The sequence below is a fragment of the Microtus ochrogaster genome, chromosome 26, assembly GCF_000317375.1.
Source record: "Microtus ochrogaster isolate Prairie Vole_2 chromosome 26, MicOch1.0, whole genome shotgun sequence".
In the NCBI taxonomy this organism is placed as follows: Eukaryota; Metazoa; Chordata; class Mammalia; order Rodentia; family Cricetidae; genus Microtus; species Microtus ochrogaster.
This window is the reverse complement of record NC_022025.1, coordinates 1,127,239-1,153,546: the sequence shown is the minus strand read 5'-3', so window position 1 is coordinate 1,153,546 and position 26,308 is coordinate 1,127,239.

The following is a 26,308-nucleotide window of genomic DNA, read 5'->3' as shown; positions in this document are numbered from 1 at the left end:
ATAAAGAGAGCTATCCTGTCCCTCAGTCATTCATTTTGACGAGTGGAAATTTTTTAGAAAACTTAATGAAGTACTAGAAGATGGTGACAAATTTGTCTTTGTTTATTGCTGTTCTAGTAAGCTTCATGAGATAGCACGCAACCTACTTAAAGAACACAAAACAGTGTTCTTTATACTGTGTTTAACAGTGGCAGCCACACTGTTAGTAAAGTGTGCAAATCACTCTAGACAGATTCAAGAACTATGCAAATATTAAGTCATTTTTCTTTCTCATCTGGTATGGAAGTGATAAACAGACTGAACATCAACCTTGCAGTGACTCCTTGCTTTAATGCCCTGACTTGTTAATCTAATAGCTTAGTTTTATGGCCCAGCCACTTCAAATCAAGAGTCTCACTTCACAAACCCATGTTTTAAAATGCCAGTTGTGCAGCAGATATAAACAAGAACAATAAGCACGTGAATCAGGGAGATGCATGAATAAACATGCCAGTATGGCAGTCATATTCAAAGAAAAGGAAACAGTAGTTAAAGAAAAAAAAAAAACTTCCACTTACAAGAATTTATATTCACATCTTCCCCAGCATCTCATGGGTTTAAATATTGAAAGCAGAAAATGACAACACCACACTAAAATGGTAAATATTCCTTGGTATTTTGCATCAAGTATGGATGTTCATTTTAGTGCCCTTAAATCTCTCATTGTGGTGAACACTACCCAAACCAGAAGAAATACTGGCCCTAGTAATGTGCTTTGCTGAGTTTATTTGACTCTTTTAACTTTGTATCAATATAAAGGTTTTATAAATTATAAGTTCTGCTTCAAACCAGTTCACAAGAAGAGTTGTGTGTGCAATTCACGAGTACATGCTGTAAATGCAAAAAGGAACTATTTTGTTTGCTAGTGTTCCCGAGAAGACATCTGAATCTGAATGCAAGTTAAAATTCCGCAGCTTAATATTGGTGTGGTTTTCAGGCATAGTTCATAGCCATGACCAAGGGACATCTTTATGGAATCTTAATTTCCCAGATTTGGCCTAGCTAAAATAAGTCTATTGGAATTGCCAATAGATTCCAGGAAATCACTAATACAGCTATGAAATGTGCACAGTCTGACCACTGTCTCTGTTTTAATCTCCAATTATCACAACTCATGGGTGAAGAGAAATTCAGACTCTATAGCATCTTAGACTTAATTAGAGGCATTTTTCTTGCTTAATAGTGTGAAATAAATATGTAAGCTATTACTGGTGGCATTTTAGAGTAGATAAAATATGGTATAGTTAAATCTCACTACTTCCTAGTATAGTAAATACTAACTATCACTTCAAATTAGTCAAAGCAAAAGATCTGAGTTTTAGTTTCTTTTAAAAACCAGTTTCATTATTTTTAACTTCTATAACAGCTATTTACAGTTTAAAGACCTTTAATGAATTTTAATGTATAGCTTCACTAAAGGGATTGTATTAAAGTAATAATAGTAAATATAGAAGGCGGTTAATATTCACCAAGTTCCCTATTATAACATTTCTACATTCATTTTTCTAACTTAGTCCTCTTAGTGATCTGATCTGTTTGAAATCTAAGTGAGAAAAGGAAACTTTTCCATGAATAAGTTCCGAAACAATTGAGAAACCAAACAATAATAAGGTAATTTCAAGATCATACATCCCTTATTGCTGGGAGAGGTATATATGAAGGTATCAGGGCTCATAAAGACAGAAACATGAGGTAAAAAAATAGTACCTACTTCCGAACACAGTTTCAGTGTAGCATTCCTGTTACAAGACGAGAGCTGAAACTCAGAAGAGCCCACCAGACAGGAGTAAAAAGTAGCAAACTGTGTTTTCCCTAAATATGCCATTTCACTTTAAGAATAATCCCAGCACTCGGGAGGCAGAGGCAGGCGGATCTCTGTGAGTTCGAGACCAGCCTGGTCTACAAGAGCTAGTTCCAGTACAGGCTCCAAAGCCACAGAGAAACCCTGTCTCGAAAAACCAAAAAAAAAAGAATCATCTTAGACTGAAGGTCAAAGTGGAAACAGGCTAAGTTCTCTGCCTTTCCCTCCTCACTTAAAGCTATGACACTGACAAAAATGTCTCTGTTCCCTTCTCTAAACTGTAAGACTGCTTCCCATCATTCCCAGCCAGGGAACATTACTAACAAAACTTTCTCTCCCACAGTTCACTCTCCTGAGGGAGGTCAAGGTCTTCGCCTTTGTCAAGGTATCTCTAAAACTACATTGTTACTTTAGGGAGATGTTTGAAAGCTGGAGTTCTCAAGCACTTCTTTGAAACTTACACATTTCCTGGGAATATCATGTGTGTGTATGTATCAAATATGCGTGTGAATCCATTTCTGTTTGATTTCTTCTTATGAATCTGTATTTTTGTTACAGCAGTTCCAACTGAGAATTCAGAAAGATGAAAGAAATTAGGTTTCCTTCCCTACAGATAACAGGATGTAAAATTAAATCAGATTTTCTAAAATTACATTCCCAGCATCTCCAAGTATTAATTTGACCTAACTTTTTCTTCATGAACACAACACAGATGAATTCCAAGTTTCCTCCCTGGTTACTATGATTTACTAATATTTGGAAAAGGTCTTACTTTCTTCTGTGCCTCAGTTTCTTATCTGTTACTTAGAAATTAGATCCATCTTAACCATCTTAAGGTACAGTACAAAGATGATTAGCAGCTATAACATGTTTACAAACTAATCTAGCAGTAGTAAGCACCCAATGATAACACTTTAATAAAACGAATGAGCTGTCCTCTCTGTACTAAGCACTTAACAGCAAAAAAAAAAAAAAAAAAAAAAAAAAGCCAACCTGAGCAATTTCTTTTGACTGAATCCTCTAGTTCATTTCAAGATAAGTGTTGACTTCCAGTACCTGCTTTAACAAAAGGATGGTGTAGTCATGGAAATGCTTCAGTCCTCTGAATAGAAACTGCCCAGGGTTTCAGCCTAACGTAAATGAAGTTTCTCAGATGTAATACAGTCCCATTCAGAATCCCTATCAGCTGATGATGCTAAGCCTGATCAGTTGGTTTTCCCCCCTATCCTTCCCGCAGATGAACTGGACAAGCATGAAAACTCAGTAAAGATAATAAACTGTCCTTTGAAATGCTTAATGACTCTGAGGAGCTTCTCCTGCCCCCTTGCCTTTCACTTCCATGTGTTTGTCTGCAAGATTACTGAACGCACATAGAGTTAAAGTCCCTGCCAGTGCTCGAGAGGAGACCTGAGCATGCTGTTTCCAGTAGCCTGTAGACATGCTCTGCACATCACAAAGTTCCTGAAGCTCTGAGGTCAGGAAAGAAAGTCAGCTATAAACAACTCATTTGTTTTCTTATCTTTATCAAGGTTGTTGAAGTTGACTGGAAGATTAAAAAGTCTATTTTAAAAGTACCAGTATATTTCAAAGATCTATTTACCTCAGTTGACCTCGTTCAATTGAAGAGCTTTTTTATTTACTTATACACAATTCCAAGAGCCAATGCTTGATTTGTATGTTTTAGAGAGTTCAGCAACTATCTTGTGACTGCTGATCATTGGGTATGTAAAAGATGAGGAAAATGTTATGCTTCCCATTTATCTGATTTTTGTTACTTTTGTTCTTTTCCCCCATTCTATTCATTTGCCATTGTGGAATTGAAAGTAATATAAATTTAAATTGTGAAATATACAACAAAATATTACAGAATTACCCATTTTTATGAATGCTAAATTCAGTATTTTTTAATAGACACTTATTCCTTCTCATTCTAGATATTATTTGAACCTTTAAAAAAGCTCCAAATTGCCAACTAACAAAATGGGTTAAGGAAATAAAACAGACAATTCTCAAAAGCAGAGCTCAAATGGCCATTTTTTCAAAGGACTCACCCTATCTGAGTGTTGTCGCCTTACAAGGGAACTTGGAAGCCCTTTCAGTGGTAAAATATGAAGGAAGAGAGGAAATCATGACATGAAAATGGCAGAATGACAATATGGCCATGAAAATGACTGCCAGAGAGGACTGAAATGCTTTGTTTCAGGAGATGAAGAGGGACCTTGGAAAATGATCTGACATGGACAACCAGAGCAACAACTCGTACTTAGCAGGCCCTCTTCTGCCTTAGCAACAACATCAGCACCTGGGAGGATCCTAAGCTAACTGGGATGAGTGTACACACCTTTCAGTTTAATGACATGTGTTGGTGACACTCTGTGATTTATGTACCCTGCCATTTGACCTTTAGCTTCATTTTTTGTAACATATTTCTACTAATAGCCATATTGTTTTGTTTTGTTTTTGTTAAACAAACTCACATATTGACTTCATTAGATGTTATTTACAGGGGATTTTTTTTTTTTTTTGAGACAGAGTTCCTTTGTATCTTTCGCTATCCTTGTGAACCAGGCTGGCTTCAAACTCACAGAGATCCACCTGCCTCTGCCTCCTGAGTGCTGAGATTAAAGGTATGTGTCACTATCACTCAGCTAGGGGAAATGTTTTTAAGAGATCACTGTAAATCTAGCTATTGACGTGACAAATTTTTATGTGTGTGTTTGTGTGCATGAGAAATTTTGGGGGGGGGGTGTAAAATGAAAAGAATCAGATTTCCTGGAAAATTCCAAATCTCAAAGCTTTCTGAAAGACTGGAGCTTTAGGATGAAACAAACGAAGCCCTATTTTGAAGGCAGGTTTTCCTTTAGAGTCTGAGAGTGGGGTACAGTTCTGCTCTGAGCACATGCTAGCATGTGGGAGACCCTAAATTTAATCCTAGGCCAAAAAAATAAAGAATGTGGATACAACCAAGTTTTATAATCAACTATGTAAAATATCTAAAGTGGAAGAGATAACGTATCTTTATAATTATTGCAGTAAAAGATAAATTTAATAAATACTTGTTAATTATATTGATTGAGAACATTCCAGGTGGCTGTCTCCCCTGGAGCTGCCCTCTCCAAACCCAGCCCTCAGAGCACCAAGCGGTGGCCCCTCCCCTGGAGCTCCCCCTTCAAATCCCACCAACAGTGGCTCCACCCCCAGAGGTTTTCCCTTGTGGCCTCTTCTCTTCCCCTGACCACCTGGATGCTTTGCTCAGCCAAGGCAGCTTGGATGCTCACCTTACTAGAAATGGATGGAGGTGGGGGTTCCTTGGACTTCCCACAGGGCAGGGAATCCTGATTGCTTTTGGGCTGGGGGGGGGACTTAGTTGGGGGAGGCGGAGGGAAATGGGAGGCGGTGGCGGGGAAGAGACAGAAACCTTTAATAAATAAATAAATTAAAAAAAAAACCTGGACATGGATTGGCTTATTGTATTGATGGAGTTACCCACTACCCGGCTACTGGGAAATATTCTTATCAATTCCTTTTCTTTATTTCTTTTTGTGGTGGTAGAAATCAAAGCAACACAGGCCAAAGTGAGAAAAAAAATTTTTTTTTTCATTCTATAACAACTTGAACCAAAGACCAAAGATCTTCAGATGACAACTGACCTTTGATTTCTGCCCTCTCGGGTCAAATCAATAGCTTGACTTTGAGGACAGCTTACCCCCACCGTGTGTGTGTGTGTGTGTGTGTGTGTGTGTGTGTGTGTGTGTGTAATATTATTAGGAAACCTTGTCTCCAAATTAAGACAGTAACTAATCATGACAGAGGGTGATTTTATTATTTTTGAAAATAATCTAGTCAGGTATGGTAGTCCACAACTCTAACTTTAATGACTGAGAGGGAGAAAAAGGACAACTTCAGCAAGTTTGAGACCATCATGGACTACCTAGTGAGACCCTATCCAAAAAACTCACATAAAAACAACCTATAAATAGTATTTGAACATGGTATTAAATTAGATCACATTGATGAAGATCTTTTTCCCATTCTGTAACTGCCATTTTGTCTTGTTGACCATGTTCTTTGTTTTACAGAAGCTTCTCAGGTTTAGGGGGTCCCATTTATTGATTGTTTATCTCAGTGTCTGCGCTACTGGGGTTATATTTAGGAAGTGATCTCCTGTGCCAATGCGTTGAAGTGTATTTCCCACTTTCTCCTCTATGAGGTTTAGTGTGGTTGATTTTATATTGAAATCTTTGATCCATTTGGACTTGAATTTTGTGTGTGCTGATAGATAATAAATCTATTTTCATTCTTCTACATGTTGATATCCACTTATGCCAGCACCATTTGTTGAATATGCCTTCTTTTTTCCCATTTTTTGCTTCTTTATCAAAAATCAGGTATTTGTAGATGTGTGGATTGATATCCATGCCTTCAGTTTGATTCCAGTGATTCTCCTGTTTTTATGACAAAACCATGTTATTTTCATTGCTGTAGTAATATACTCAAGTTTGAAGACAGGGATGGTGATTCCTCCAGAAGTTCCTTTATTGTACAGGATTGCTTTGGCTATCCTGGGTTTTTTTGTTTTTCCATATGAAGTTGAATATTGCTCTTTCAAGGTCCACATTAGACAGAAAACTGTTCTCCACAATATACAAAGAATTCAAGAAACTTGAAATCAAAAGAACAAATAATCCAATAAAAAAAATGGAATACAGACCTAAACTGAAAACTCTCCACAGACAAATCTCAAATGACTGAAAGACACCCAAGGAAATGTTCAACATCTTTAACCACCAGAAAAATGCAAATCAAAACAACTATGAGATTCTATCTTATACATGTCAGAATGGCCAAGATTAAAAACACTGATGATGGCTTATGCTGGAGAGAATGTGGGGTAAGAGGAACACTCCTCCATTACTGGTGGGAGTGCAAACTTGTGCATGTGCAGCTGTTTTGGAAATCAGTATGGCGATTTCTTAGAAAATTATGTAACAATCTACCTCAAGACCCAGCAATAACACTTTCGGGTGTATAACCAAAGAATGCTCAATCATACCACAACTATGCACAACTGTTGTCATTGCAGCATTAATTTGCAATAGCCAAAACCTGGAAACAGCTTAGATGCCCCTCTACTGAAGAATGGATTAGAAAAATTTGGTACATTTACACAATGGAGTACTACTAAGCAGTAAAAAATTAATGACATCTTCCAATTGCAGGCAAATGGATGGATCTAGAAAGCATCACATTGAGTGCAGTAACCCAGACCAAGAAAGACACATTCATAAGTGGCTTTTAGACATACAGCAAAGAAAAAACAGGCCACAGTCCACCACCCCAAGGAACCTAGATAACAAAGAGGACCCTGAATGAGACACACATGGATCTAAATAGGAAGGAGAAAAAGACAATATCTTCTGAGTAAATTGGAAGCATGGATATCATGGGAGAGGGTAGAAGAAGAGAGGGGAGGAAAGGAAGGGAATGGAGAAAAATATATAGTGCAATAAAAACAGTAAAAGAAATTAGGCAGCTTTGAATGTTGAATATAATTGAAATAATGATTTCATACACAAAAATTTTAGCACTGTTATATCTTTGTCAAACATAATATTAATGGCAAGGAAATGTTCAAATACAATTTGGTAGATACTTGTTCACTATCCAACACATAGTTTGTCCTTAGTTTTCTGTTGAGCAAATTATGAAGGTCCTTTTAGCACAGTTCTTTTTCTGATAAGTTGCGAACTGGCAGTTGTTATGTGAGGTAGGGCTATGTAATCAGAAAATCAGAGAATTAGGGTTAGTAAGTGGAGCTGTAATCCTCAGTAATCCAGCAAGCAATCTCATCCGGGAGATTTTCCTTACAACACTGGGGAACAATTAATTTTCCCAGAAAAGATGGCATTGGGTTATAAGCAGCAGCAAGATCCTCTGTACACTCTACGGAGGGCAAATCGAAGGACAGAACATTCTAGCCCTTATACCTTAAAACGTCCCTGGAAAGTGAATGACCAGGAAGAAAAATCATTCGTGCTTTTAAAATTTATATATTTTAGGAACGCTCTGAAGAATCCAAGATGAGTGTACAGGTGCTGGGCTTTGTATTATGCATTAAGATGGATCCTGCAGTTTGTCCTTCAGCCTGACCATAATTCTGCTTTCATGTGCTGTGTCTCAGTATGAACTAGTTCAGCAGAGATAAGCCTCCCGTGAGCCTAACATAAGCCTCACTCGAAAATGCATGCTAGCTCACAGCTCCTGACCACATGTTGAGATTCCACCATCTGTCACTTGCAAGATCATAGTTCAATATTTTCACGTGAGTATTATTTGAAACAAAGTACTTACCTCGTGAAGGTCAAAAAAAGAGACTAATCTGAAAACTGAGTGCTGAGTATTGGGTCATCTGACACAGTCAAAGCAAAAGAGCTGACAAATCACTGCCCCTGATAAAAGCACACCCTGTATAGCTCTGGACTTTCTATGATGTGAAACCACAATTTGGAACTGCCTATAACTGCATTACAGTAAAAATCCCTTTGTCTTTGTTAGGTCCTTATAAACAAGGCTATGTTCTCTGTATTGTAAGTTTCTATTGAGCTACATAAAGTGCTTTAGACACTAGAGAACATGCCTAGACATTGATTCAATAACCATCAGTGGAACTAAAACTATGTGCAAACCATTATGCATATGCCAGGAGTATGGACAAGGAAAGCAGCAATGAGTAAAAGGTGTTCCCTATCACTAGGATGTATACAGGAACCAAAGCAGGAAAACTCTGAAAGGCAGGCATGGGGTATCGATTGCATTGTTAATAGGCACAGTCATCTTTTGAGAGTGTCACCCATCATACATATATTTGTAGATACTTTAGTTTCGTACTGTATTATATAAATGACTACTAATGAATCAAGGATGATTTATTACCATAAGAGAACATAATGACCCTGGTTCTTCTGTGAAACGTTGACTCATAAATGTGTTAAAGGATAAAGTAGATAAAAAAAGAGGATTAAACAAATCAACTAGACAGACTTATAACAGATAATATATAAATATATAATATATAAATAGCTATAAAATAGAAACTGTAGTGAAATGAGGAGGAAGAAGAAAGAGGAAAAACTAATGTGCATAATGATTTCTTCACTAGGCATTATAGTAATAGTTTACACATTCAATCTACCTCACAATTCTAAGATATATTGCCTGATATCACCATTTTCAGATGAGAAAATAGAATAGCAGAGTGGTAAAGTGATAACCAAGATCCTAGAATCCAGACAGAAGCAGGTTTCAACTCAGACCTTCTGGATCTAAAGCTTTAATTTCTAAGGGACTTGGTGTACGAAAACTCATAGAGTGGATTCCACGTGTAGAACCAGATATTTAATGGGAAGAGAAAAACTCAAAGATGTGTCAATCATTCAGAGTGAGAAAGTAGGAATTTGATAAGCGGAAGTATGCCCCACAAGATGACTCAGTAGTAATAGTGCCTGATGTCAACCGTCAGCTCAATTCCTGGACTCACATTTGTTTCCATTAAGCTCCATCTATAAAATCACACTAATGGGTTAATAAAAAATACCCCTTTTACAGAGCATCTGTGGGATTGTGGGAGCCAATGCCTGAGAAGTATTTACCACAGGTCTAATGCATCCCCAACAAGCATCCCGATATCTCTTGTTCTAAGATTTCCAGTTGGATCTCTGTCACCTCATTTAGTCTTCATTGCCTCTTCAGACTTCTATTTCAAAATTCAGCCAAGTTCTTTGAAGTATTTCATAATTATGTCTTCAAAATTAGGGGGACACAGTAGGAAAAATAATGGAAATTTTCAATACTGTGTGCCTATGAGTAACTGTAACTGAGGTGGGAAAACTGTTGATGAAAATTCCTTTGACTGTAGTTAAATGCATCACTTATTTTCATTTGGTCAAAGTCATTGTTTATAATACATAAGGAGACTGAATATAACTTCCTTGAATTATGGAGACATTATTATAATGTGCTTTAACATAATATGGTATTTGAGTTAGAGAAAGTGTCATAGTATTAGCAAATGTGAATTATTTATAAGAAATATATTGCCATGAATTCCTAAGTACACAATTTAGATAGTAGCATTTCAATTATGGTTTGTGGACAAGTAGAAAGTAAATGCTCATGTTAACATTGCTTGACTACGGAGCACCACACAGGACTTTTTCCCAATATAAAACATTGGCAAACTGTTAACCCAGAATATTGATGTTTTTCACATTTGTCTCAAAATGCTGAATCAAGTTCAATGCCAGAGGCATTGTGCCAGGCTATCAGCTTTGACGAGCTCAGCTGAAGTAAAGTCTGTCTTCTGAAATGAGAAGGGCACGGTGCCCAGGAAGCAACTTCATGCCTCAGATCTGTGAGCTTATTTAAGCACTTAATTTTTCTTAGTATATAATAGTTTGCTATAAACCTACAGAAATTATTTAAAGATATGAACTCATCTCTTGATTTTATAACTGTGTATTGTATTTATTAAATGTCAAGCAGCACAGCAGCATGAAACTCCTTTTTATCTTAGCTAAGAGAGACACTCTTGAACCCCAACTTTAGATTTTTCCATTAGTTAAGAGATATCAGGGTTTAAAACACAGTACGATATAAACTCACACCTCAAATATATTAAGTCTCTATGCTTAAGAAAGTCTAGAACAATTACTAAGACATCTTAACGATTGGGAGGAAATCATACAATAGTTTTAGGAGAGAATTTGGCAAAAAACAAATAGAAGAAAGCAAATGTAGAGCTCATAATTTTAGATGGCAGATTTTAAATGCCAAATACCCACTAGGAATATATTTAAGTATAAAAGTCTTAATTTGATTTGTTTCCTGTGTTCTTAAAGTAATTCTACATTTAAACTGGAAAGGAATTAAAATAACACCAAATGACGTAAAAGGAAACTCAACAAGCAATGGACTCTCTTCAGTTTCTACAATAAAGCCTACTTCTGCTAAATTAACTGCACTGAGTTAGGAATTTATATTAAGTTATACCCACTCTAATAATAATTGAATAGTGAAGGCTCGTTTAGAAAAATAAATTATTTAATAGAAGAGTCATATGCTCACACCATATCACCTCATTTCTCGGTTTCTTTCACTATGCACTGAAGCTTCCCAAAGTAAGCAGACACTCCTGTGGAGGTGCAAAGCCTCCTCTGCTGGTAGGGAGCATTCAGCCAAAGGAGACTTCCAGGGTCAAGAGTATATCTGCCTCCATCACGTACTTGATTTAAGTATGCAGTTTTTTTTTTTTCGAGACAGGGTTTCTCTGTGGTTTTGGAGCCTGTCCTGGAACTCCCTTTGTAGACCAGGCTGGTCTCGAACTCACAGAGATCCGCCTGCCTCTGCCTCCCGAGTGCTGGGATTACAGGCGTGCGCCACCACCGCCCGGCTAAGTATGCAGTTTTATACTTTATCTCATCAGTACAGCTGTTAGATCAACACAAAGAGGAAGAGGAACGTGGGACATGAAAGAAGAGTGCGAGAGAGAGAGAGAAGCTGCAGAAAATCCAGTGTATCAAGTCCCTACAGTAAACAACATGTTGGAAAGAACTGAGTGTCAGTCATGCTTCTGCCTTGTGTGTTCTCCATCCTTGTCTGATGGCTAATATTTCTATAAACGGCATAAATTAGCTATATATGCTTGTTACCAAAGACAAAACTGAGTCTCCTTGGCAAGAATCTTTTTTCAGCAGTTATGCTTAGGAATATGAAGACGGGGAGCTAGAGCAATTAAGCTAACACACACGCATTCACTGATGTATACAGGACATGCAACTCAATTTATCAGCCAAGTGTGCCTCTCCCTGGGGGATGAGACAGAAACATCAGGAGGGTGATGAATTATTTGCACTTATTTGGAAAGTTATGTCAAGTTGTGCTTGATTATTTCCAATAGGAATGACCTCAATAAGTGTACTGTTCTGGATGCTTGGATTCAGGCGACAAGATTGTAATAGAGGTCAGACTGCATGGGAATTAATACAGTGGTGGCCTTGTAATATTAACCTTAGACTAGATATAGGTAGCTAACTCTTAGTTCCAAACAAATTTAGACTTACCAAATGATTTTTTCATTCAGGAAGTATGTATGAATTCCTCCTTACATACCAGGTTCTGAATATTTAGAGTAAAGGGCCAGCAAATCCTGACCTGTTTCAAATCTACTTCAGGATAAAGAAAATGAAAATTATGATAGTAGTGTAATAGAAGGAAACACAAAAGATGTGAGAGAATAGTAGTGGGCACCCACCAGAGCTTCACAAAGGAGCCTGAGTGCCTGTTGATGCACAGACAAAAGAAGAATGCACACAAAAACAAAATGAACTTCTTGGTGTGTTTTGTATTGTTGGAAAATATCATTAAGATCTTGGCAGCACTGCAGTGAATGGTTAATTGTATAAAGAACAAAAGAGCTGATTAAATTCATGAGACTAGCAAAGTGACACACAAAAACATAGTGTAATTCATGTCATCTGTATGCACCAGCGGGAGACACTTGATAGTGATGTGCTCATTGGAGGAAAGATAATTCTGAACCTAGACCTCATCAGACTCAATTTGCTAACTGTATCGATCTGCTGATATAATCTGCAAATGAAGGGAAACTCAGATGAGTGGCAGCCAGAAGGGGAAACAATAATGATTACACTTTCATCCTGAAAGATAAGCTGGGGAGAACTTTTTAAGCAGTTTAGCCTGTAGCAACTTTTACTCTATGACACCCCACACACATACACACAATACACACAGAGAGAGATGCACAACACACATGTCACATTTACAATCATTACAGTAGCAGGGATTACACTATCTCAAGACTGGATCTGAGCTGACAGGAGCATTGATTTTCTCTCTTTTCAACTTCCTTAATTGCAAATGTCAGCATTTGCCTTTCAAGTAAAAGTATATAGTGTACTTGCTTTTTAGAGTAGCAAAGCCTACCTATAAAAACTTAATCATAATATTAAGACTAGGGATCATTCTCTCATTCCAGGACTTTCAACTATAGTAATTATTTTAATCTATATAACAGCAGTGTTGGGAAGGTATTAGTAGTAGTAGTAGTAGTAGTAGTCGTCGTCATTAATTGTTATTATCCCTACAATACAATAAAAGGATCTGAGCTACAGATTGGTTAAAGAACTTGCTGAAAGGGAAGTCCAAAAGACTCCTAAAAACAATATAGGCTACTGCTGTTGCCCTTGGTTGCTGTCTAGAATTTGAAGGTGCCACACTTCAGACAGGAGACATGGAGAAATAGAGCTGGAACTGCCCTCAAAGCACCCTCCTTAAGGATTAGCTTTCATAGTACCAGAAGATGCTATGCAAGCTGCCAAGGAAGAGAAACAACCAATAGCCCTACCCAACTATTAAACCCATGAACCGCAAGATGACAAGCTTGTTACGATATCACCAAGCTATGGTGGCACTTCCATCTTGCAGGTAACCAATAGTTGTGTAGTTAGAGGAAAGGCCTACTCAGTAGAATAGATTCCACTCCCAGTATGATAAACCTAGCCAACTACCTAGGGCAAGTAAGGGCACTCCGGAGGAGGAGAATCTATCACAGCCATATTCCTAAACTAGTACAAATTTTAACTGCAATCTAAATACTTATTCTTACACCCACAGATGAAGTATAACTCTCACTGTCATCAATGAGCTATCTTTTTATAGCATATGGAGACTATGCAGAAATCTACAACTGGTCAAAATACAGAAACAACTGGGGGTGGGTAGGCAACCCCAATTAACACATCTACAACCAAACTCCAGCACCTAAGGGTTCAGAGAATATCACAGAAGGAACAAAGAGATTGAAAGAGCCAGAGAATAGTGTACCTGCTGTGAAATAGAGTCCTCTACGTAGGGCAGAGAAATTGCAAGCAAGAAATCTCAACAAATATGCTTGCCTAAACAGAACCTGAACCATGGCAACACTAGTTAGCATCTCAGTGCGCATGGGATAAAATCTCACAAGGCTCCAACCCTAGATGAAGAGCTACAAAAGAGGAAAAATTAATCTTCCCTGGGTACAAAACCCCTAAATTATTCTCCAACTTCAAGCAGTGAGCCCTAAACATGCATTTAATTACCAACACTAAATGTACTCAGCAGGTTGCATGAGAAACTTCTTATGTCAGTAAATAATTGATTTAAGATCACAATAACTGAAAAATCTAAAAGTGAAAACTGTCAAAGTTAGGCTATGCTTAGCTACAAAATATGTCAGCTATAGCCTCATTCATATAATTCAGATGGGAAAACCAAAAGATGTTTGAGATCATGGTATAAAAATATCAGTGAAGTAACTGTGTGTGTGTGTGTGTGTGTGTGTGTGTGTGTGTGTGTGTGTGTGTTAATTAAAGAAGAGATCATGAATTGGAGAGGGAATCAGGGGACACATGTTGAGGGAGAAAAGAAGGAGAGATTGGAAATGACATGAATATAGAGGGCTATAGAACTCTGTAGAGTTCTCAAAAAATTTAAATGTAAATAAGAATAATTTAAATCATTTTATTTTGAAATATATTTTTCAAAAGAACTTTCCAAAATCCTATAGGATATCAAAACGAAAGAAAATGGGCCCAAAAAATGACTATCACATATACTGCCTTTAATAGCACTGAGTTTATTGGGGCTGTACAAGAGCTTCTCCCCTTTAAATGTTAAATGGTGAACTTAGAAGAGAATATGGGTAATAACTGAGGGAAAGAGTAAACAACATTCTGGGTAGAAAACCTATTTATGAAACCTAGTGGTAAGCATTTCCTCTGAATTTCTCTCATTATTGCCACAGTTTAATTTTAAGCATTTTTAATTTTCGATATTATAATCTCAAACATCCTTTGGCTTTCCCATCTAAATTATGAACGAGGTGATAGCTGACCTACTTTGTAGCTAAGCATGCCTAACTTTGAAATGTTTCACCTTAATTTTCTTCAATTATTATCTTAACTTCATTTTTATCTTACATAAAATACTCGTACCTTTTTTTTTTTAGTCAAGCACCATTCTTACTAGATAGACAAATTTTTCTTCAAAAACACTCATGTTATGAAGGCTAAAAAATGATATTTCAGCACTATTACAACTTATTTTTTAAGTTAGCAATAAATTGGTGTGAGTTTAATATCTATACAAGCAAAGCAAGACATAGTTATTAACTGATCACTAAAATTCAAAAGGAAACGAGCAGGGAAAAGCACAGGAGGCCTAGATGGCCTTAGAGAAATATTGGGTGAGAGGTGCAACATTTTAAATGTCTGGACAAATCGCTAGATTTTGTTTTGATTTTCGTTTTTACCAGTGTGCATAAGCCACTATCTCTACAAGCATTCAACATGATTTTCTCTTAAATTCTAATTACAGCATTCTCATTTTTATGTTTATTTTGAAGATGTTCAACTCTTAAAAAAATAGAAATAAATCTCAATTTTAGGATTTTAGTAGGACAAATTTTCTGGGTCTTCAAATTTTAAAAAGAAGGCTATTTTACATATTCATAATTTAATACTAGGATACATATTTATTTATAGAAAATGATTAATTATCAACTAGACATTGGAAAATCAGTTAAAAAATTTATAATTTGGGACAATATCAATTAAATATATTTCAGAAACACAGATATTATAGCAATAGTAGCTAAATGTGTATCTATGAGAAGATAATCTCCATTTCACCTCAACAAAAGGAAGTTTACAAGAAATGTACTATACTTACAGTATGACAGTGCTTTCTGCTTAAGGATATGATAACTTTGCATAATTCATAAAAAGAAATAAAAATGAAGTAAATAAAATTCTGGCATATTTTTACTTTGTTGGCCCTAAAGTATACTATACACCTTACCTGTGCCAACGTCTTCTACATGAACATAAAGACCCTCATTCCTGCTGATGTTCTCCAGAAATGTAGACTAAGACATATCAGTTGGCAGCTCCTGGAAAGATGAAAGAGAATCTTTGCTCCAAGCTGTGTACCTGGCCAGTTTCCAAGCACAAGGTTCTCCCTGGGTTGAGAATGGATCAGCCAGAAAAAGGCTAAAAGCAATAAATGGATGACAATGAAATAAAATGAAATCTCAATTTTTTAAGATATAGTAAAGCAATAGAAAATTAGGAACTGTTTAGTTTTTGATCTCTAATTTTATATCAAGGAGTTGTTAATTATTAAAATATAATTCTTTGATTCGGCATGCTGTACTTATGCTCAAATGTGGCTCAAGGAAGTTGGATACGTGTGTGATACAGGAAAACTCCATGAGTTCCTTCACCTTTCTTTCTTTAAAGAATGGGGGATATTCCATATGAGAAGCAAACAGGAAGGAGCCCACAAAGCAGCCTCCCAGCATCAGCAAAGAGATAGTCCTCATTTACAAAGTAAGTGCTAAAATCACCAGCAACTAAAGTATTCAGTTCTCAATGTAAAAAGAAATAACAATAATATCCCTCAAGAAAGGAAAACAGAGACAGTCTCTTGGGAGCTGGTGACATAGTAACAAAGCCGGTGAGTCCCAGACATCTGTAGATTCATTCAGGGGCTCATTCCGGAAAATCTAGCATTTCCGCAGAAATACAAAGGCCAGACAAAATCAATTTCCCAACTCATCAGGCAGGAAGAAACTCATTCTTACTTGCAAGAGGGCCATCCTGCTATTATAGCCATGGCTTTAGTGGGTTATGTGAGGTTCACTCACTTTATGGAGGAATATCGGTTTTATTCTGCCTACAGATCCGAACCATAGTCTGTAACCACAGATCTGGTATCCCTGTAGCCAGGCTAGTTGACAGCGTGTGGTAAAACACAGGAAGGAAAATAACATCTATTCAAATCTTAATTTTGGAAAGCTGAATCTTATGTTAAGTGATTTACCCAACATCGTAACTAGAATAGAACCGAAACCAAGATTGGATCATGGATGTCTGGACTCACGTAAGAGTATGACTCACACAATACTTCTTTCTTTTAGAAAAATACCTGAAATTTGAAAAGCATTGTTTTGCCTTTTCTCTCCTTCTTTTAAAATTTGTCCTCATTAAATGTAAGAATAATTGCTCTAGCATTTTCAAACAATTTTAATCTGTTATTTAAGTTCACATAAACCACTCTCTTCAGAAACTGAGGCAGTAAAGAGCATTGGCAGGCAATCTCAGACGGCTTCCAGGCATCCTCTCACTAAGAATGGAGTACACTCGGATGCTTCCGCTTCCGCTGAGGTGGTGCGCTCTTCCGGAGCCTGCAAATACCTCACAAGAGACAGAAAAGCAATCTCAATTTTTGCTGACAAAAAAGTAAATAAAGCAAACTCTCTTAAACAAATGACTCTATCAGGCTGCAACTCTTCCCCTTACCCCACGTTATCGTATGACGTGTATGACATGTACGGCTACAGAGTCACAGCTCAGATCATGGAGGCATGTGGAGATGTGGCCCCTCTTTTTGTCATCTTCTACCCTTTGCTATCAGATATTATCATTAGATTTTAAAACTCTAATTAAAAAAACCTCTAAGATACTTACACAATCTGGAGCCAGGATTGGTTGCCCCATTTCATTATGAGTCAGGGTAACAGTGTGGTGGCTGCAAATATGAACAGGCAAAGGGGAACACACTTATCTGACCTGATCATTCGCTATGTATAAATTCCCCTGTGCTCAGTCAACTCTGGTCATCCCCAGGTTCCTACCTCGGTGCTTATTCTGTACTTCCCACCTAAAGGCAGGAAAGGCAACCAAATGCTCCTAAGAGAAAGAATTAGGTATTGCTGGTAGTGATAGTGACGTGGTTGTTATTTGAGCAATGAGAAGAAACCATTTCTTACCTTAACATTAAAATGTTCTCTATAAAACACCTCTTTTTATAAAAAAAATTATTATATATACAGTGTTCCGCCTGCATAGGCCTGCATGCCCGAAGAGGGTATCAGGTTTCACTACAGATGGTTGAGAACCACAATGTGGTTGCTGGGAATTGAACATAGGGACTCTGAAAGCCAACAGTTAGTGCTCCTAATCTCTGAGACATCTCTCCAGCCCCAATGAAACACCTTTTGGCACACATCCAGAACATTCTTATATCAATCTGTCCACAATGCCCCCAGCCACGCTTCCTAGGACACCTGCTTCCCTTTTCCCTTTCCCAGCCTTTGGCTTACTCCTTCTTACCTCAGGACTCTTTTACTGTTAACCATTTATTTGTTTGTTTGTTTGCTTGCTTACTTGTTTAATGTGCACATCTGTGTGTTTCTACATATATGCACCATATTAATGTAGTGCCATGGTCAGAGGAGGCATTTTATTCCTTGGAATGAGAATTTTAGGCAGCAGAAAGCCATCGTATGGCTGCTGGGAACCAAATCTATATTCTCTGCAAGAGGAGTAAATGCTCTTAACTACTGAGTCATCCCACCAGACCCCCAGAGACTCTTTATATGCTGCTCCTTCTGCTTAGAATCTTTCTTTCCAATTTGTAAACATTTTACATATCCCCAGGTAATATTTTCCCTTCACTATAGTTTTAATTTCCCACAGCTCTCAAGACACATCTCTGTTGCCATCAAGACAGATATTGTGAACTTATAGGGACTGTGGAAGCATGCATAGGACCAGCATAAATTCAAACCAAAGGGGGTCACAGCACTGAGTGGGGAAGTGGATACACAGTCCCACCCCTAATCAATAAGCTATTTGCAGTTAATACATGCTGAGAAAATCAGTTTTCTCTAGTGGACTGTCACTGGGTGTATTAACTACAGTCCAGAGCAGACCACATGGCCAGGAGTAGTTGGCCAACATGAAATGAACTCCGTGGTTTTCTGTTTGGGGATTTTCTTTTCTTTAGATTGTTTTGGCATAGTTTTTATCTTATTGGCTTTTGTTTTGATTTTTATGTTTGTTTGTGTTTTGTTTTTCTTAGAGAGACAGTGAGCATGAGGTTGGATTGTTAAGAAGGTCTGGAGGAGTTGGGGAAGGGAAAACATGATCAAAATACATTGTATGAAAAAAATTAAAAACAGATATGGGCTTAGTATTTGTTTCTATGAATAGGTAGAAAACAAATGCAGTATTGTAGGGAGAAGATACTGATTAAGAACAATCTCTTTCTTACAAGAACAAAAGTGAGTCTGAAAAGACAGCTCTGTCATACTGAGTTCTTTGAAGCAGTCCAAGAATTATATGGGCCCGGTCAGGATGAGAACAGGAAGTTAACTGTAAAAATATGCAAATAGGTTGGCCAAATTTCAGAATAAGAAAACTCTTTTTTTTGCATGCTTGGCCATCACCTCCAAAGATAGCACATATAAGTTGCCCCGGAAGCTACTGTGACTCTGTATTGAACATGATGCCTGAGTAATCAGATAGAAATGACTGAGTGGCCAGGTCAAACAGATGGTTCTGAAAGAACTCCCTGTTTTCTCTCAACCTGCACATAGCATTTAGAGGATCAGGGGTAGATTCCAAGGACAGCTAAAGCTAGCAAGCTCACCAGAAATGTCATGATCTTCTTGTAGAAGGAATAAAGGGCAACTTCCTAAACACTAATCAAACTGGGGTTCTCTGTACCTGGCATATCACTAATAAAAGGAGACAGGAAGAGCTGGGTAGAAAAAGGAGATCTTCTGCTTGGCGATGTGAGAACAATTAATATAGACACCTCTACTAAGAATAGACAAAATAAAGCCTTCCAGCTACAGAAAGGACAGATGCGAAGTCAATAGACACAGAGATCAATATCCAGATAGCAGCACAAGCAACTTCAGCTCAAACTGAAGGAAGAAGAAGCGACTGATCCCTACTCTCTATCACCATGATGTCATAGGAGTTTTTCCCTAGTCCTGAAGTGGAGACAGCTGTGGTAGCATCCATGGTGATGGTACTGATAAGAAACAAGTCAGGAGGTAAAAAAGAAAATGGATAAACAACAGAAGAGGGAAATGTAAACATTGTGCACTGACCCAACACAGTAGGAAATACCAAAGAGAACTGTGTTTTAATGTTTAAGAGATTCAGAGATGTTGAACTGCAAAATTCTATCCATTATTGATAACAAAGATGAAAACAAAAGTAAAAATCAGATGGAGTTAAGGAACTGATTCTGTATATGTTGTTTCTATCCTAGTAGCTAATGATGCCCTCTCTTCAAGATTATTTAAAATCTGTATGGGGCATACCTTTAGACAGACTGTTTCAAAAGTCTGGACTTATAATCAAGTTACTTTACTAATAATGACCTGACCCTCTTTAAGTGTCTAGGCACACATATGTACAATCTATCTCAAGAGAACAAAAATGGAAAGGAGACAGGATAAAGCAAAGAGAGAAGCAGAAGGGAGAATCAAAAGAGGAGGAAGGAAGGATGCAGGCATGCTACATCTTCAATTGCTTTGAGTTGAAACACTCTCTTCCAGGAAGCAGGAAGCAGGCTTATAAAGCCCAGGAAGAAAATGAACTAGCAAGGTTCAGGAAGTGCTTGAGGCTTACAGGCTTCAGGAGGCTGCTATAAAATTATATGAGCAGTAATTATTGCTGCGAAGAGGAGACGGGCAGAGTTGCCAACATGCTATGCAGGGAGCCTCAGGGATGCCACTTCTGTGAATTGTCACTTGAGCTCATGAGAAGTTTTTGGTGATGTAGTTGCCTCTGAGTTGCCCATGATATGGTACAGAATCCCTGATCCATGCTGCTGTAACTCTAACAAGCACACAGGTTCACTAAGCTAGAATTGAATGAAATCATTTCTTCCGTCTGACATCAGTGTCCTATCTGTGATAACTGTGTTGGTTCAGGTCTGCACAGGAAAAGGCACACAACAAGGAAAGGTTGTGAAAGAGGAGTCTAAGGTGAGATGAAGGAGGGAAGGGAAGATGGAAGGGAGAAAGAAGAAGGAGAAGAAACTGGAATAGAAAGGAGACTGGGAGAGGAAAGGAGGCAGAAAAAAGAGCAACAAGAAGGCTCTTTAAGATGCCTGCTCCGCAAAGGACCCACCTTGCAGCTCACAGCTACACTGTCACTTCTCTGCTCTCTTCCCTGGCTGAGGATGTCTGGTTTTCACTCTCAGGACCCCATTTAACTTTCTTCACAGTGGTTAACCCTGATCTCACACTTATTTGTATGATTAATTAGTTATTCCTTGCTTCCTTTCAGACAGGCCGAGACAGAACAGCATATGTTCAGTTTTAACAGTAGTGTCTTACCAACCCACAAAAATATAGTAGGCATTCAACAAATATTCAGATGTGTGCTGTAATTGAAATGTGGGTTTTCCCTTGATTGTTTGGTTGCATTTAACTCTTTCTACCCAATAATTGTAGACTTGATTTCTTTCATTTAAAAAGCCATATAGTTCACCTACCTTGAAGCTTTTGAAACAGAATCTGAGTGATCACTTCATGTTTTTATAAAAAGTTATGGATGATGTATTGGTTGATTTTGTGTCAATATGACACAGAATCATCAGAGAGGATGGGGCCTCAGTTGAGGAAGTGCCTTCCTGAGATCCAGCTGTAAGGCATTTTTTCATTTAGTGATCAATGGGGAAGGACCCAGTCCATGGTGGGTGGCGCCTTCCCCAGGCAAGTGGTACTGGGTTCTATAAGAAGATGGGATGAGTGGGCTAGGCAAAGCAAGCCAGTAAGCAGCTCCCCTCCATGGCCTCTGCATCAGTTCCTGCCTCCAGGATCCTGCCCTGTTTGAGTTCCTGTCCTGACTTCCTTCAGTGTTGAACAGCAATGCTGAAATGTAAGCCTAATAAACCCTTTCCTCCCCAACTTGCTTTTTGGTCATGGTGTTTTATTGAAGCAATAGAAACCCAGATAGATAGTTCATGCGAAGTTGTCCAGAAATTCATATTTATTTCAGAAATCTGTAATTGTTCAGTTTAAACAGCACAGTAATTAAACTTTAAAAAAATCAAAATGGTACAGCTGGGCATGGTGGTACTTGCCTGTGAGCCCAGCACTTCGAAAGCTGGAGCCTGAGCTACAAAGTGAATTCATTGATAGCCTTGGAATTTTTGCAAAATCTTGTCGCAAACCAAAAGACAAAAAGCAAGAAAGCAAAATGAAAAAAAAAAAGGAAGGGAAACATCTGGAAATATAAATCAGTAGTAGAGTGCTAGCCAAGCAAGCCCATGTCCTTGGGTTTATGAGACTGGCAGTAAAGAGGGGTTGGCATCAAAATCAAATAAAAGAAAATGACAGTTTGGGATTTGAACAGATATGCAATCCAATATATGAAGAACGAGCATTCAGAAACTCCTAATAAGAGTCCCCTCTTAGTCTGCATCTTCTGTTTCACTCTGGAGAACTAAAAACAAATTTCAACTTAGTATATGACCATACAGAATGGAGACTCAAGTTCCCCTTACCAGTGATAATAATAAAAGAACTGTTTTGAGACAGACTCTCTCAAAATTTTTGCAGACTTGACTGGCCTCAAAACTGCAATTGTCCTGCCTCCACCTCCTGAGTTCTGAGATTATAGGTATGTACTACATACCTAGCTTAGTCATAGAAGTAGAAGTAAGACATGCTCTGGAGAAAAGAATAATAGCTTGTATAATCTCAACAGTGTGTTTTTAAGTGGAAGCATCCCTTTTTATCTCCTTACCTCCATCCAATTGCCAAGAACATAACCAAGGTGGTAAGCCATGACAGATAGGGCAAAGGATGGTGGTGTTCAAGCAGAGCATTGGGATGAAGGGTGTGGCTCACCTCTAAAATACTACAAGAAGCAGAGATGCTACACCAGCCACTTCACACCTACAAATTGTCATGTGTCTAATAAAATGAATTTCTCTCAGTTTAATCACTATTGAGTTTCTGTTACTATTAGCTAAATATACTTTAACCATGCAAGAATGTTGATCCTTGATTTACTTTATCACCAATGAAAAGTTTAAATATCAGTGTTAAACAGCTATGAGCGGGTGTGTGTGTGTGCGTGTGTGTGTGTGTGTGTGTGTGTGAATTTCTCCAATCCTGGATGCTACTATGGAAATTAGAGTAGTATTTGAATACAATGTCTTAGCCTAGAACCATTGGAAGAATATATGTATTTTCTATGATTTTCTTCCAAAGGTTAACCAAAATACAAATGAGAGATATTTTACACTCTTCTTAGGCATTCTACAGTTCTTTACAAGATTGTTGTAGGAGCTTTTGGCTGCCTTCCTGTCACCTGGCTCCTGGCCGCCTGGCTAGCTTATGCCCCGAAATAACAACACACAAATTGTATTCTTTTAAACACTGCCTGGCCCATTATATCTAGCCCCTTCTTGGCTAACTCTCACATCTCAACTAATGCATTTCTAATAATCTGTGTAGCACCACGAGGCAGTAGCTTACCAGGAAGGATTCTAGCCTACGTCCATCTTGGGTCGGAGCTTCATCGTGTCTGGCTCAGAGCGGAGAGGCATGGCGATTGCCTCACTTCCTCCCAGCTTTCTGTTCTGTTTACTCTGCCTAACTAATTTTCTGTCCCATCAAGGGCCAAGGTAGTTTCTTTATTAACCAATGAAATCAACTCAAAACAGAAGACTCCCACATCACAAGATGAACACAAACTAACTTAAAAGTCCAGTTAGCTCCTTTTCTTCTCGAAATGGTTAGTATTTTTCTTCTGTGTTACTACTCTTCTTCCTAAATTTAAAATATTTACAATGTTAAAATAATCTACTTTCAATTGCATCATCATGATTATTTAGCAGATTTTTATATTGAGATTAAAGAGGCTAAATGATATGCAAGCTTACCTATTAAGAACTCTCAAATGGTTTCAAAATACCATAGTCAGCTTTTTGTCACTGAAGGACACATACAAGCTTCTGCTCACAAAGGTAAGTGACTGGGTGGCCCTGCTGTGTGGCAGACTGTGTTGAGGCAGCTTATTGTGTTGGGGAGCATGGGACAGAATAAAACCAATCATATAATTATGAGAAAATGTAAAATAAGAGAAGAGAGAAGAGAACCAGGGTCAGTAATCCCCTTCAAAGGTGTTCCACCATGACCAAACCTTCCTAACGGCTCTACCACATACCAAAAAAGCCAAGTTAAACACGCTTTTAACACATAAGCCTATGGAGCACGTTCCACATCCAACACTTTTGTTATTACAAGTTCTTACAAGCTCTTATTTTCTTTAATACATTTGTTTATTTTACATACTTGCACAGTTTCCCATCCATCCTTTCCTCCCAATCCCTCTCCCCACCCCACTCCTGTTCCCAACCCTGGAATCCACTCCTCCTTTTCTGTTTAGCAAAGGGCAGGTCTCCCATGAATATGGACAGAATGGCATATCAAGTTGCAGTAAGACGAAGCACCTCCCCATGTACTAAGGCTGGGCAAGGCAATATAGTTCCTATTAGGAGTTCACAAGAGGACCATGCTACACAACTGTGACATATATGCAGTGTCTAAGTTAGACCCATACTGGCTCCCTGGTTGTCAGGTCAGTCTCTAGCACCCCCGCCCATGAGCCTAGGTTAATTGCTTCTATGAGTTTTATTGTGGTGTCCTTGACCCCTCTGACTCCTACAATCCTTTCTCCTCCTCTTCACCCAGATTTCTCAAACTCTGCCTAATGTTTGACTGAGGGTCTGTATCTGTTTCCATCAGTTGCTGGATGAAGACCAGGAAACTTGAAGACAAATGTGTGGAAAAGAACCATTCTGAGTGAGGTAGCCCAGACAGAAAGATAAGCATGGTGTGTACTCACTCCTAAGAGGATATTAGCTATAAAATAAAGGATAACCAGATCACAATCCACAGCCCCAGAGGCTAAGTAACAAGGAGGGTTCATGGGGGACACCCAGATCCCCCTGGGAAGGGGAAGTAGAAGAGGCTTTGTGAGTGGACTGAGGGCAGGTTGGTCTGGGAACATGAGTGATCAGGTTGCAGTGAACGGAGGGAGTGAGTACTGAAAAGGGGGCACTTTGGAGTAAGGTAGAAACCTGATGCAAGGAAATCTACAAGAAGGACCCCAGCTTAGACTCCTAGCTGAAGAAGATACATAACCTGTCCTGGCCATCTCCTGTGACCAGATTGATACCTAGCCCCGTGAGCAGCAGAGAACTTTTTTAATTTTGAAATTTTTATAAGTAACAATTCCAAGTTAAGATTTATTGTCCTGTTAATGGTTATTGATGCATATGCTTTTTACATTTTATATATATATATATATATATATATATATATATATATATATATATATTCACACAATTAAAACATCCTGGACCTCCTCTGAATTCTAGAACTGTTTAAGATCCTAAGCAATTCTGACTATAGGTAATCCTGAATATCATAAAGAAATGGTATAATGATTGATGGGTAAATGTTTCCTAATTCATTAGCAGTAAACAAGGGACAAACAAAAATGAGGTGATTTTTAATAGCCACATTACAAATATTTACGTTGAAACAGCATGAAATGTGACAGCATCCATAGCAGAGCTTGTATAAATCAAACCCTGGAGGATAAATATGCAAAAGAATGAACAGATGACTCTCAAAACAGGACATCAGCTTGTGAAAAATATTTACTCAACATGGAAGGAACTTCTGGTTCCTGTCCATATGGTGAGTTAACACAGAGTTTCTGTCTTCTTTTGTAGAGTTAGCTCTGGGATAACTGTAGAGGGGGATTACTACAGAGACAAGCTCAAGCTTATTTCAAGGCCAAACTGGGTGGAGGTGCTGCTGCCTAAAGCTTGGGACTTAGAGCAGCTAGAGAAACACTGAGAGAATGGCTTAGAGCGAAACTTTGTACACATTGTGTTTGGTTGATCCTCTCCTTTTGCCTTTTAAACCACTGCCAACCCTTTCTAATACAGAGACAGAGAAAGAGAGAACATATCTCCTGCTAGGACAGTAGTCTATATCAATAGGTGCCCAATAAAAGTATATTTCCCTGCATTAGACTCAGAAGATAAACCAACTGGATCACATACTAAAGCTATTTTTGAGGTTGTAGTAAACTTCTAGCAGAAACAGGTTTAGGAGATGTAGAAGCTAGGGCATGTAGAACTTGGTTGATGTGTTTGAAAGCTAAGATTACAGATCATAAAAGGGTATATATAAATAATAGTTATAAATTTTAGTGTGGTAGAGTTGGAAAAAAATTGAGAGAAATAATAATGTTTTTCAAAAATTATTTTTATAAAAAACAGCAGCTGTGAACAAGCACTTAAACATACATACACACACATGTATGTTCATCAAAAACTAATATATACAGCAAATGCTAAAAAATGAATTGTTATTTAGAAAATGGAAATTACAGTATAGATAGATAAATAGATAGATAGATATAGATTAGATAGATAGATATACATAGATGATAGATAGGTAGATAGATAATAGATAGATGATAGATAGATAGATAGATAGATAGATAGATGATAGAT